We start from the raw sequence: 13,993 nt of genomic DNA on the forward strand, positions 1-13,993 counted from the left end.
TGTGCTTGACAAGGTACGGGCTCCATGCTGGGGCCGCATACTCCAGGATTGATCTTACATATGTGGTGTACAATATTCTGAATGATTCCTTACACAGGTTCCTGAACGCCGTTCTGATGTTAGCCAGCCTCGCATATGCCGCAGACGTTATTCTCTTTATGTGGGCTTCAGGAGACAGGTTTGGCGTGATATCAACTCCTAGATCTTTCTCTCTGTCTGTTTCATTAAGTACTTCATCTCCTATTCTGTATCCTGTGCCTGGCCTCCTGTTTCCACTGCCTAGTTTCATTACTTTGCATTTACTCGGGTTGAACTTCAACAGCTATTTGTTGGACCATTCACTCAGTTTATCCAGGTCATCTTGTAGCCTCCTACTATCATCCTCTGTTTCAATCCTCATAATTTTTGCATCGTCGGCAAACATTGAGAGGAACGAATCTATACCCTCTGGGAGATCATTTACATATACCAGAAACAGTATAGGTTCAAGGACTGACCCCTGCGGGACTCCACTTGTAACGTCTCGCCAATCTGAGACCTCACCCCTCACACTGACTCGTTGTCTCCTGTTGCTTAGGTACCGGAGTACCTTCCCTTTCACTCCAGCCACACATCTCCATGTGTGTGTGTGTGTGTGTGTGTGTGTGTGTGTGTGTGTGTGTGTGTGTGTGTGTGTGTGTGTGTGTGTGTGTGTGTGTGTGTGTGTGTGTGTGTGTGTGTGTGTGTGTGTGTGTGTGTGTGTGTGTGTGTGTGTGTGTTTGTCATTAAAGCAGCAGTCGACAATGAGCCGAGTAATATGGCTGTCATAGATCGGCTATGGATAAAGTCCCATTATCTGTCTTAGTGTTGACATTTTCAGCCTGGCGGAAGGCATGAGTACTGCACTCTCATTTTTGCTGACCTTTTTCAACCATTATATCAAATGTCACCTTTTTTCCATCCCATAACCAATGCCCGCCCTATGGTGGAACGAGGCTCCCTGAATAGCGGTAGTTTATGTCCGCGAGGTCTATACCAGGCGGCCGGTAACCTTATTTGGGGAGGGGAAGGGAGGGAATTATCAGGGGAAAAACGGCAAGCCATTATGGCTATAGTACTGGGAAGGGATCAGGACAAGGGTTTGGGACGGGACGGGACGGGACGGGAGGGGGTCCAGCCAAAGTGAAGGTCAGGGCACAAGGGAGGCAACTAAGCAATATTACGCACTCACGCTAGCACAGGCTAGAGTACGCACTTAGGGAATTTCATACACAAATAAAACTTTTCACTCTTCTGGTACTAGCGTGACTGTGTTGTAGCGGCACTCTGGGAGTACAGACGAGGAGTCACAATTAACGTGGCTGAAATATGTTGACCAACTCACACACTAGAAAGTGAAGGGACGACGACGTTTCGGTCCGTCCTGGACCATTCTCAAGTCGATTGTGTCACAATCGATCTGTGAGTACACAGAAGTGTTGATGAATGACGCAATGTTGCAATACACGCGCAGTGTTACGTTACGACCCTCACCGGCCTCAACAGTTACAGGTAAACAGGACTGGAGGCGAGCCGCGGGAATACGTAGGTTGTAGTTCTCAGAATTTGGTAGAGCGCAAAAACTGGTGACCATGAGCAGGAGCCCGCCACCACTCCCTCCCTCCCTCCCTCCCTCCCTCCCAGCCTCTCACTCTGGCACTCGTTTAGCAATAATAATTTCTCCTCAATCACGCCATTGGCACACACTGCCGCAGAGGAATAACAATGTCAAGTTTCTCTAGAGATTTCACTTAATCCTCGAAGGGAAGGGGAAAGCGCCAACCCGCCAAACACACACCGAAACTACGACGTTGGTACAACGTTCGAACAAGTTTTAACACCACCTAACCAGTTATAACAACCAATATAGCAAGTTGTAACAACGTTCTAATACGTCATAAACACGTTAAGCCAAGATGTAACAACTTTATTACAAGTTGTAACAAGCTGAAAATAGAGACAGTTTCGGTTTATGTTTCCAGGGAAGTCATTGCGACTCTCCTGGAGAATATTGGGAGCGGGTTCTGGGAGTTCTCCTTGCCAAGCGCCTAGGAGTCTTGACTTTTGATAACTTGGTCCAACAGACTGTTGCTTGCAGGGGCCCGTAGGCCCACAAATCCACCACAGGCTGGTTGTTCCGGCACTTCATGAAGGAACGCGTCTAATTGCTTCTTGATCAAGTCCACTATTGTCCCGGCAATATTTCTTATATTTGACGGAAGGAAAGTCCGCCGATTCATATCACTTTTTACAAGATTTACCTGAAAGTGATTTGGATTTTTTTCTTATAGTTTATTTTCTATTTACACAGTGTTAACCAACATATATAGTTTTCTTCTGTCCGCCATGGAGAGGGTTACCGAGTTACTGAGCGCTCAAACAGCGTGCTTGAATGCTTAATAAATTAATAGCTCGTATGCTGGCGAGTATTAGTGCTTTACAGTGCCCAGCAATATACATATACATACTGGTGTTGTATACATCTTCCACTTGTGGGTGTGCTCAGTGTGCTCAGTGCTCTTATAAACAACGGTCACTTGACAAGAATCTGAACCTTGAATGAATATGTCAGTAAAATGGAGTGCAGGTAAAGTGTCAACCTTGTTTATGGCGACACAATAGCCTGCTTCCATGCCTCGCCTGTGTCGTGTAGTCGTGCCTCGCCTGTGTCGTGTAGTCATGCCTCGCCTGTGTCGTGTAGTCATGCCTCGCCTGTGTCGTGTAGTCATGCCTCGCCTGTGTCGTGTAGTCGTGCCTCGCCTGTGTCGTGTAGTCGTGCCTCGCCTGTGTCGTGTAGTCATGCCTCGCCTGTGTCGTGTAGTCGTGCCTCGCCTGTGTCGTGTAGTCGTGCCTCGTCTGTGTCGTGTAGTCGTGCCTCGCCTGTGTCGTGTAGTCGTGCCTCGTCTGTGTCGTGTAGTCATGCCTCGCCTGTGTCGTGTAGTCGTGCCTCGTCTGTGTCGTGTAGTCATGCCTCGCCTGTGTCGTGTAGTCGTGCCTCGCCTGTGTCGTGTAGTCGTGCCTCGTCTGTGTCGTGTAGTCGTGCCTCGCCTGTGTCGTGTAGTCATGCCTCGCCTGTGTCGTGTAGTCATGCCTCGCCTGTGTCGTGTAGTCATGCCTCGCCTGTGTCGTGTAGTCATGCCTCGCCTGTGTCGTGTAGTCATGCCTCGCCTGTGTCGTGTAGTCGTGCCTCGCCTGTGTCGTGTAGTCGTGCCTCGCCTGTGTCGTGTAGTCATGCCTCGCCTGTGTCGTGTAGTCGTGCCTCGCCTGTGTCGTGTAGTCGTGCCTCGTCTGTGTCGTGTAGTCGTGCCTCGCCTGTGTCGTGTAGTCGTGCCTCGTCTGTGTCGTGTAGTCATGCCTCGCCTGTGTCGTGTAGTCGTGCCTCGTCTGTGTCGTGTAGTCATGCCTCGCCTGTGTCGTGTAGTCGTGCCTCGCCTGTGTCGTGTAGTCGTGCCTCGTCTGTGTCGTGTAGTCGTGCCTCGCCTGTGTCGTGTAGTCATGCCTCGCCTGTGTCGTGTAGTCATGCCTCGCCTGTGTCGTGTAGTCGTGCCTCGCCTGTGTCGTGTAGTCATGCCTCGCCTGTGTCGTGTAGTCGTGCCTCGCCTGTGTCGTGTAGTCATGCCTCGCCTGTGTCGTGTAGTCGTGCCTCGCCTGTGTCGTGTAGTCATGCCTCGCCTGTGTCGTGTAGTCGTGCCTCGCCTGTGTCGTGTAGTCATGCCTCGCCTGTGTCGTGTAGTCATGCCTCGCCTGTGTCGTGTAGTCATGCCTCGCCTGTGTCGTGTAGTCGTGCCTCGCCTGTGTCGTGTAGTCATGCCTCGCCTGTGTCGTGTAGTCGTGCCTCGTCCACTACCACAATAGTGGTCGACATAATACCTCTCTCTTGACCAACACTTCAAAAATGTAACTATTTAAACACGTTCAAATATTATATATATGTAACATTACAACATTATATATAAGGGATAACAGAATATAACAAATTGGTTATAAATAAAGTTTTAAATATATATCAACACAAAATAAAACACGAAGCAACGAATATAAGTTGAAGTTTATAATCAGATAAGACCTGGGTAAATACCGGGAATAATGTGGTTGATTTATGGAATCAGATTATCGAGTAATTTACTAGACGTGCGACTAATTAATTGCTTCAGCGTACATTTTACAATATATATAAATGAGTTTGAGGGATTTAAATAGAAGCTGCCTCGTAGAACTACCTTCTACAACTCTATTTTTTTTTTTTTTTTTTTTTTTTGAGATATATACAAGAGTTGTTACATTCTTGTACAGCCACTAGTACGCGTAGCGTTTCGGGCAAGTCCTTAATCCTATGGTCCCTGGAATACGATCCCCTGCCGCGAAGAATCGTTTTTTCATCCAAGTACACATTTTACTGTTGCGTTAAACAGAGGCTACAGTTAAGGAATTGTGCCCAGTAAATCCTCCCCGGCCAGGATACGAACCAATGACATAGCGCTCGCGGAACGCCAGGCGAGTGTCTTACCACTACACCACGGAGACTGTTGATGTTCTTGTACCCATCCTGTGGCAGAGAGCGGAAAAAATTATGAGCAAATATGACAAGATATAATGACTTGGTTCAAGTGACTTGGTTCTTCTCACAGAAAGCAGCGACCAAGTCAAAGATCTTAGAATAATAATAATTTCCGAAGACTCAACGTTCAGAGAGCACATCGAGGCAAACACAGCAACGGTAAATTAATGCCATTGAGAATAACGACAGTGTTGAGAACACAGGAAGACACACACCATTGACGGTACTCCTCGAGAGACTATGGTACGTACCATAGTCTCTCGTACCATAGAGAGCAATTGCTCTCTCCAAAACTGTACCGTTCTCACATTGCCTTTTGAGGCAGGCGAGACAGCAGAGACAAAATTAACAGGGATCATTTATTTCCCGTACTGACTCAGTCACCGAACTGAGAACAACTGGACCCGCACAAGCACTCAAATTGTATTCTTTGGCATGGGGCGAAGGAGATATCTGGGGATAAAATACTGGGGAGTCAGGTTCCAACCCTCAACTATGAAACTTCAGCATCCTGAAGTGAGAGATAAGGTAGGAAGTACATAATATACCTAATGTAAAGTCGGGGAGGCCGAGACACACTGTAAACATTTCAGGTTCGCCACTCTTCAGATACAGGCGAACACATGTGAAAATATCGCAAGAGTGAAAACAACCATGAGAGAGAACGGGCTACTTCCCTAACCCGTTGGAGGTAGTGAAGTAGTCCAACCCATCCTCCTGTTGGAGGTAGTGAACTAGTCCAACCCATCATCCTGTTGGAGGTAGTGAACTAGCCCAACCCATCCTCCTGTTGGAGGTAGTGAAGTAGTCCAACCCATCCTCCTGTTGGAGGTAGTGAAGTAGCCCAACCCATCCTCCTGTTGGAGGTAGTGAACTAGTCCAACCCATCCTCCTGTTGGAGGTAGTGAAGTAGTCCAACCCATCCTCCTGTTGGAGGTAGTGAAGTAGTCCAACCCATCCTCCTGTTGGAGGTAGTGAAGTAGTCCAACCCATCCTCCTGTTGGAGGTAGTGAAGTAGTCCAACCCATCCTCCTGTTGGAGGTAGTGAACTAGCCCAACCCATCCTCCTGTTGGAGGTAGTGAAGTAGTCCAACCCATCCTCCTGTTGGAGGTAGTGAAGTAGTCCAACCCATCCTCCTGTTGGAGGTAGTGAAGTAGTCCAACCCATCCTCCTGTTGGAGGTAGTGACGTAGTCCAACCCATCCTCCTGTTGGAGGTAGTGAAGTAGTCCAACCCATCCTCCTGTTGGAGGCAGTGAACTAGCCCAACCCATCCTCCTGTTGGAGGTAGTGAAGTAGTCCAACCCATCCTCCTGTTGGAGGTAGTGAAGTAGTCCAACCCATCCTCCTGTTGGAGGTAGTGAACTAGCCCAACCCATCCTCCTGTTGGAGGTAGTGAACTAGCCCAACCCATCCTCCTGTTGGAGGTAGTGAAGTAGCCCAACCCATCCTCCTGTTGGAGGTAGTGAAGTAGTCCAACCCATCCTCCTGTTGGAGGTAGTGAACTAGCCCAACCCATCCTCCTGTTGGAGGTAGTGAAGTAGCCCAACCCATCCTCCTGTTGGAGGTAGTGAAGTAGTCCAACCCATCCTCCTGTTGGAGGTAGTGAACTAGCCCAACCCATCCTCCTGTTGGAGGTAGTGAAGTAGTCCAACCCATCCTCCTGTTGGAGGTAGTGAACTAGCCCAACCCATCCTCCTGTTGGAGGTAGTGAACTAGCCCAACCCATCCTCCTGTTGGAGGTAGTGAAGTAGCCCAACCCATCCTCCTGTTGGAGGTAGTGAACTAGCCCAACCCATCCTCCTGTTGGAGGTAGTGAAGTAGCCCAACCCATCCTCCTGTTGGAGGTAGTGAAGTAGTCCAACCCATCCTCCTGTTGGAGGTAGTGAACTAGCCCAACCCATCCTCCTGTTGGAGGTAGTGAAGTAGTCCAACCCATCCTCCTGTTGGAGGTAGTGAAGTAGTCCAACCCATCCTCCTGTTGGAGGTAGTGAACTAGCCCAACCCATCCTCCTGTTGGAGGTAGTGAAGTAGTCCAACCCATCCTCCTGTTGGAGGTAGTGAAGTAGTCCAACCCATCCTCCTGTTGGAGGTAGTGAACTAGCCCAACCCATCCTCCTGTTGGAGGTAGTGAACTAGCCCAACCCATCCACTTGTTTAGATAGTACATTTTTGTACTATCTGGTACAAAAATGTACTATCTATTTTGTGCTGATGTGGACATCAGCACAAAAACTTTTCCGGTTTCCCCAAATTCAATAGTACACATTTCTACTTTCTAATTGCCTTTGACGTCAACATATATGTACGATGGTGTTCATCGTTATTATAAGCACTTCCTAAACAGGAGGATGGGGTGATTAGCCTGGCTGATGGACGTCCTGTGGGACAGGAACACCAACAACCTCATGGATCAGACACACCTTATTTGGCAATGAACAACAATGACCAACACTGATTCAGTAATTTCTGGACGTTTTCTCAAGTCACTGAGCTGCCAGCAGGCTCCTCATAGCTTAGCAGTGTGACCTTCAGCCAGCATGAGCTACGATAGCTTAGCAGTATGAGTAGTATAACCTGCAAGAGCTACGATAGCTTAGCAGTATGACCTTCAGCATGAGCTACGATATCTTAGCAGTTTAACCTTCAACATGAGCTACGATATCTTAGCAGTATGACCTTCAGCATGAGCTACGATAGCTTAACAGTATGCTCTTTAGCATGAACTACGATAGCTTAGCAGTATGACCTTCAGCATGAGCTACGATAGCTTAGCAGTATTACCTGTAAGAGCTACGATAGCTTAGCAGTATTACCTTCAGCTTGAGCTACGATAGCTTAGTAGTATGACCTTCAGCATGAGCTACGATAGCTTAGCAGTATGACCTTCAGCATATGCTACGATAGCTTGGCAGTATGACCTTCTGCAAGAGCTACGTTAGCTTAGCAGGATGGCCGGCAAGAGCTACGCTTGACTCAAATCCACTCCACCTCTCGTAAGATATTAAGATATGATATGAAGATATGAAGACATTTTTAAGACCTCTTTAAGATATGAAGACATTTTTAAGACCTCTTTAAGATATGAAGACATTTTTAAGACCTCTTTTAAGATAGGAAGACATTTTTAAGACCTCTTTAAAGATAGGAAGACATTTTTAAGACCTCTTTAAGATATGAAGACATTTTTAAGACCTCTTTAAGATATGAAGACATTTTTAAGACCTCTTTAAGATATGAAGACATTTTGAAGACCTCTTTTAAGATAGGAAGACATTTTTAAGACCTCTTTAAGATATGAAGACATTTTTAAGACCTCTTTAAGATAGGAAGACATTTTTAAGACCTCTTTAAAGATAGGAAGACATTTTTAAGACCTCTTTAAGATATGAAGACATTTTTAAGACCTCTTTAAGATATGAAGACATTTTTAAGACCTCAAATCAGGATGGAAAATAATATATACACAACTAACATCTAAATAAATTTATTCTTAAAACTTCAGAAAATGTGAGAGACAAGTTTGGCGGAAGTGTGGTTTTGAGAGCTTAACTGGCAGGCAAGCTGGGACCCCGTTCTATTAAAATATATTTGGCAAGGTGTTTTATCATTCTAATTGGCGTCTTGCCACACCTGGAATGGCGATAGTTTTTGTTGATTGCGTAAATCAGCCGGCAGGAGGCGCTGGCAGCGGGCGGCAGGAGGCGCTGGCAGCGGGCGGCAGGAGGCGCTGGCAGCGGGCGGCAGGAGGCGCTGGCAGCGGGCGGCAGGAGGCGCTGGCAGCGGGCGGCAGGAGGCGCTGGCAGCGGCCGGCAGGAGGCGCTGGCAGCGGGCGGCAGGAGGCGCTGGCAGCGGGCGGCAGGAGGCGCTGAGGACGGGCGGGGAGAGGCGCTGGAAGAGGGCGGCAGGAGGCGCGGGGAGCGGCGCTGGAAGAGGGCGGCAGGAGACGCGGGGAGCGGCGCTGGAAGAGGGCGGCAGGAGGCGCGGGGAGCGGCGCTGGAAGAGGGCGGCAGGAGGCGCGGGGAGCGGCGCTGGAAGAGGGCGGCAGGAGGCGCGGGGAGCGGCGCTGGAAGAGGGCGGCAGGAGGCGCGGGGAGCGGCGCTGGAAGAGGGCGGCAGGAGGCGCGGGGAGCGGCGCTGGAAGAGGGCGGCAGGAGGCGCGGGGAGCGGCGCTGGAAGAGGGCGGCAGGAGGCGCGGGGAGCGGCGCTGGAAGAGGGCGGCAGGAGGCGCGGGGAGCGGCGCTGGAAGAGGGCGGCAGGAGGCGCGGGGAGCGGCGCTGGAAGAGGGCGGCAGGAGGCGCGGGGAGCGGCGCTGGAAGAGGGCGGCAGGAGGCGCGGGGAGCGGCGCTGGAAGAGGGCGGCAGGAGACGCGGGGAGCGGCGCTGGAAGAGGGCGGCAGGAGGCGCGGGGAGCGGCGCTGGAAGAGGGCGGCAGGAGGCGCGGGGAGCGGCGCTGGAAGAGGGCGGCAGGAGGCGCGGGGAGCGGCGCTGGAAGAGGGCGGCAGGAGGCGCGGGGAGCGGCGCTGGAAGAGGGCGGCAGGAGGCGCGGGGAGCGGCGCTGGAAGAGGGCGGCAGGAGGCGCGGGGAGCGGCGCTGGAAGAGGGCGGCAGGAGGCGCGGGGAGCGGCGCTGGAAGAGGGCGGCAGGAGGCGCGGGGAGCGGCGCTGGAAGAGGGCGGCAGGAGGCGCGGGGAGCGGCGCTGGAAGAGGGCGGCAGGAGACGCGGGGAGCGGCGCTGGAAGAGGGCGGCAGGAGACGCGGGGAGCGGCGCTGGAAGAGGGCGGCAGGAGGCGCGGGGAGCGGGACAGGAAAGCCGCGAGGGCAGGCGAGCGGCCACAGATGGGTGGGGTGACCAGCCTTGAGTCAAGGCCTACACTTTATCAATATTTCCAGGAATCAGCCGCCTTCCTGTCCGCTCGGCAGTGTTTGTGCTACATTATTGCCCACAGCTGCATGGCATGGTTGGCTGCTTCACCAGTCCACAGCTGCATGGGATGGTTGACTGCTTCACCAGTCCACAGCTGCATGGGATGGTTGGCTGCTTCACCAGTCCACAGCTGCAGGGGATGGTTGGCTGCTTCACCAGTCCACAGCTGCATGGGATGGTTGACTGCTTCACCAGTCCACAGCTGCATGGGATGGTTGACTGCTTCACCAGCCCACAGCTGCATGGGATGGTTGACTGCTTCACCAGTCCACAGCTGCATGGGATGGTTGACTGCTTCACCAGTCCACAGCTGCATGGGATGGTTGACTGCTTCACCAGTCCACAGCTGCATGGGATGGTTGACTGCTTCACCAGTCCACAGCTGCATGGGATGGTTGACTGCTTCACCAGTTCACAGCTGCATAGGATGGTTGACTGCTTCACCAGTCCACAGCTGCATGGGATGGTTGACTGCTTCACCAGTCCACAGTTACATGGGATGGTTGACTGCTTCACCAGTCCACAGTTACATTGGATGGTTGACTGCTTCACCAGTCCACAGCTGCATGGGATGGTTGACTGCTTCACCAGCCCACAGTTACATGGGATGGTCGAAGGATAGCATTCATAAATATAAGTTCAATAGACTTATTAACTCAAGAAATAAATGAATTATTGCAAAAGAAGGGTGGCCAGGGGTGTGTAGAGGAATACTGAACTCTGAACTAGGGATGTGTCAATATTTCATTCAAAATGATCTGCTACCAGAAATTTAACCCAAATATTCCCAGTTTGCTAACTGTAGGTAGTAACTAAGTGATTGTAACCTATCCACCGCTGCCCACTGGATGGGGGGCGGTGTGCAGGACAAACATATCAACTGTGACAATAGCTCTCCACATATGTCAGTTGCTTAATTTAGAAACTGTACTTGTGGTCGATCTCGAACACATTGATGATGTGACGATGTGCATTGAATTTTACGGTTAGCTCATCAAGATTGAAACTTGCTTAACTAAATGAATTGTGGGGTTCAGTCCCTGAGCCCATTATGTGCCTCTGTAACCACTACCGCCCACAAGATGGGTATGGGTGCATAATAAAGGAACTAAACTAAACTCCTGGTTGGAGACTGGCTGCCCTGCTGGGTATCAAATTGATGACCTTCTGACATCATCTGGACGAGTCTTGTTTTCTATTCAATATAATTAGGCTTAGTTTAGATTGTATAATTAAAGGTTCTGGGTTATGACGCAAGACGCAGCCACCGCTGTAAACATCGTGACACAGGTGCTTTATTTGTTATTGTTGTATTCACCTAGTTGTATTCACCTGGTTGTGTTTTGGGGGAGTTGAGCTCTGGCTCTTTCGACCCGCCTCTCAACTGTCAACCAACGATTTTTTTCACACACATCCTCAGGAAGCAGCCTGTAGCAGCTGTCTAACTCCCAGGTACCTATTTACCGCTAGGTAACAGGGGCATGAGGGTGAAAGAAACTCTGCCCATTTGTTTCCGCCATTGCCGGGGATCGATCCCCAGGCCACAGGACTATTTATACAGTGTGTTCTCCACTCAGCCACCAGGCTCCCGTAATATTCAGTAATGCTGTGCTGTGTAATATTGAGTGCGAACACCCGAACAATATACTGGTATACTTACTGTAGGTAGACTTACAGTGACTTATGATATATGACTTACAGACTTACTCACTAAACGGTTAAATCTGATATTATGAGAATTTGAAGGATTTTACTCTGGGGAAAATTTACCAAAATTTGCACGGCGAGTGGTCTGAAGTACGGGACGGACATAGGCTGGTCGGGGTCGCCAGAATACAATAGGGCACAGCGTGCCAGGGATCACATTATGAACCCCCAAACGCCTGCTGGCTATACCAATCAAAATGGTTTGAAAACTAAAATTAAAAAAGAATCTTCTGTAAATATTATTCAATGATCTCGGAAGAAGTAACAAATACTCCCCTATTCTCACCTTGACCATGATAGCATAAAACAAATGATTGTTCCAAAGCTGAGGCCTTCTCAAGTCCTGCCCCTTTTGCAAAGTAAATGGATAACTTTTTATTTTTTAATATTTCGCACTAATAAAGTCGAGTATCCCTTTCAACACTCTGGCTCACTTCTCTAACCCTGTCCATGGAGGACAGAAGAAAATGTATATATGCTGGTTAGCATTGTAAATGTGTGGCCACGTCTGTGGTAGATATTTAAAAAAAAAAAAAAAAAAAAAAACACTCTGGCTCTACCGCGGTGGGTCCTCCCCCGTTTTCGTACGAGTCCACACCGAAATGAAGCTCCGGCCCCAGCTTACTGACTACAGGCGAGCAAGCATGTGTTGCTCCTGCCGCTAGCATGTCCACCCATCTCTAACTCTTTATCTCTGCTCACTCTCTTAATAAAATATCTACCCTATATTCATTCATTCTCTACAATCGCTGGGCACATGATCAAACACAGGTAAACATTATATCAACTAATTAAATGAGATTACCGCAGAATTCTAGGACGTGAGGGCGCTCCTAGATGGCGTTACTCTTGGTCGTCCAACAAAATCCTTTAGGACAGTCTCTCACAGCTTCTTTCAGTCCTCACTTCAGTACACGAAGTCGCCTGACAGGCTTCACACAGAAACACCTACTTCCTTCCCTCCATTTGAAGGAATATCACAGAGTTCACACAGGAACGACCACCATCTAGGCTTCAGGTCGCCTCTAATATCTTCATAATCACTGAGAAATGACGTACGTCATGTCCTCAGTAGCTTCCACACCAGTCGTACACTGTAGCCTTCCCTCATATACTTTATCCAGAACCGTAGTCTTCTATCTTCCCAGGAGACAGTGACGTACGTTTATTCCTGACGACTGTGGCAACTCAGGTGACGCATTATGATGTCCGCCAGTGTCATGTCACGTCACAAAAATGTCGACATCTTATTATTTTGAACTTTTATAAGATCCTCATCCTCTATTTGTATGCTGACGTTTACTTAATATATTTCCTTCCTCTGACATCTTAATACCTGATCAAGTATACAGAATAACTCTCACATGGTAGACTCGCTTCACCAGGCTACCTGGGGGTTCATAACTGGTTGAAACAAGGCGATTGCAGTTGAAACAGGAGACGACGCCTACGGCAATTCAGGTTGTGGTGGCTTAAGGTTGTGACTATCAGGTCAGGAAGGGAAGGCGGGAATGGTACAGGCGCGAACTCATTGATGTGAGAGCCGCGGGCCCCTCAAGTCCTCTTCCACCTGTGGCAGCCACGACGGCAAGCCAAGCCAGTCTAGGGACAACGATGTGGCTTGTTGAGTCGAGACGAGTTTGGAGTGAGTATGGAAGGGACGACTGTAGCCGGGTGTGGGGTGTTGCAGTGACGAATCTAAATTAGGACTACAGGAAGTGGGGAAGCAACCCGTCCTCACTAATAAGAGCGTTGCATTTTGACGTATACTCTACCTAAGGCCCAAAAAAATCGTCGTACTATAAAATGGAAGCAACTCGCGAAATTGACATACTGTCCCGTTTTCTGTGTTGGGTCCTCTGGAAGGTTAGGATAAGGGGACTTTAGTATGACAGTTTCTTGACGTTGGGGAACCTCTTCCTCGAAAAGGAAGAGTTATGACGGGTGATCACATAAGTCCAGGGTAGATCTTGGTAGTAGTAGTAAGTAGTAACAGTTAGATAATGGCAGAATATTTTTTAACAATTCTTTTATAGAACGTGACTGGGCCTTAAATCACCTTCCTTAAATTGTCACATGTGTTTCAGTTCACCCAGCTGGCGCGTCTCAGACATGGGTGGGGAATATAAGAAACCAGATGGAAATATTTCATGATAAATTATGTATGGTTTGCATGAACGTTGTAAGCACCGCACCTGGCACTGGTACTCACACTTACTTTAGCAAAAATACTGAAACGTCTGATTTTAATTTGTTAAGTATTTCTTCTTAATTACTAGATAATTTTTTGTAGGAGTGGATCAAGATGCCCCAAGGAACAGAGTCGGACACTGGCAGACTTCAAGATGCTCCAAGGAAGAGTGTCAGACGCTGCCAATCTCCAAGATATTGACCCTACCAAACAGCAGTTGACTTAGTGATGTAAACAATGGATCACTAACTCAGTTCAGAAGACTTTCAATAGCACCAGATGGACCCACTGTACACTAAATACTATCAATACCTTACAAATACAATCACTGAGAAAGGTGTCAACACTACGTGCAGACTTCCTTATGCGAACCCTTTTGGTATTGGTGTCAGCAAACTAAGATTATTCAAGGAAAATGAATCAGACTAATCACCACCTGCCACCGATCATTTCACACATGAATATAGAAGCACACTTGGCATCTGACAGCTTCACATACTTCACAGTCGGAGCAGTAGACCAGCGGAGACAACAAGCTGGAGCTGCAGTTGACAGGAAATTCTTTAGCATTAATGCAAGAATTCAAACGCCAAGGTC

General features: G+C 48.9%; 1 protein-coding gene across 3 annotated transcripts in view; it reads right to left on the reverse strand.

Moving 5' to 3' along the window:
- Positions 1-12,319, reverse strand: part of LOC123771567 (Dihydrouridine synthase 1) — a 171,918-nt gene extending 159,599 nt beyond the window's left edge. Inside the window, exon 1 of one of the 3 annotated variants that reach the window (XM_069324394.1) lies at positions 12,011-12,319. The gene's annotated coding sequence lies outside the window, so the exon portion shown is untranslated. The remainder of the gene's footprint in view (positions 1-12,010) is intronic. The other 2 variants (XM_069324393.1, XM_045764179.2) reach the window with 2 other exon arrangements.
- Between the last annotated feature and the right edge of the window lie 1,674 nt (positions 12,320-13,993).

Source organism: Procambarus clarkii, chromosome 14, assembly GCF_040958095.1.
Source record: "Procambarus clarkii isolate CNS0578487 chromosome 14, FALCON_Pclarkii_2.0, whole genome shotgun sequence".
NCBI classification, from domain to species: domain Eukaryota; kingdom Metazoa; phylum Arthropoda; class Malacostraca; order Decapoda; family Cambaridae; genus Procambarus; species Procambarus clarkii.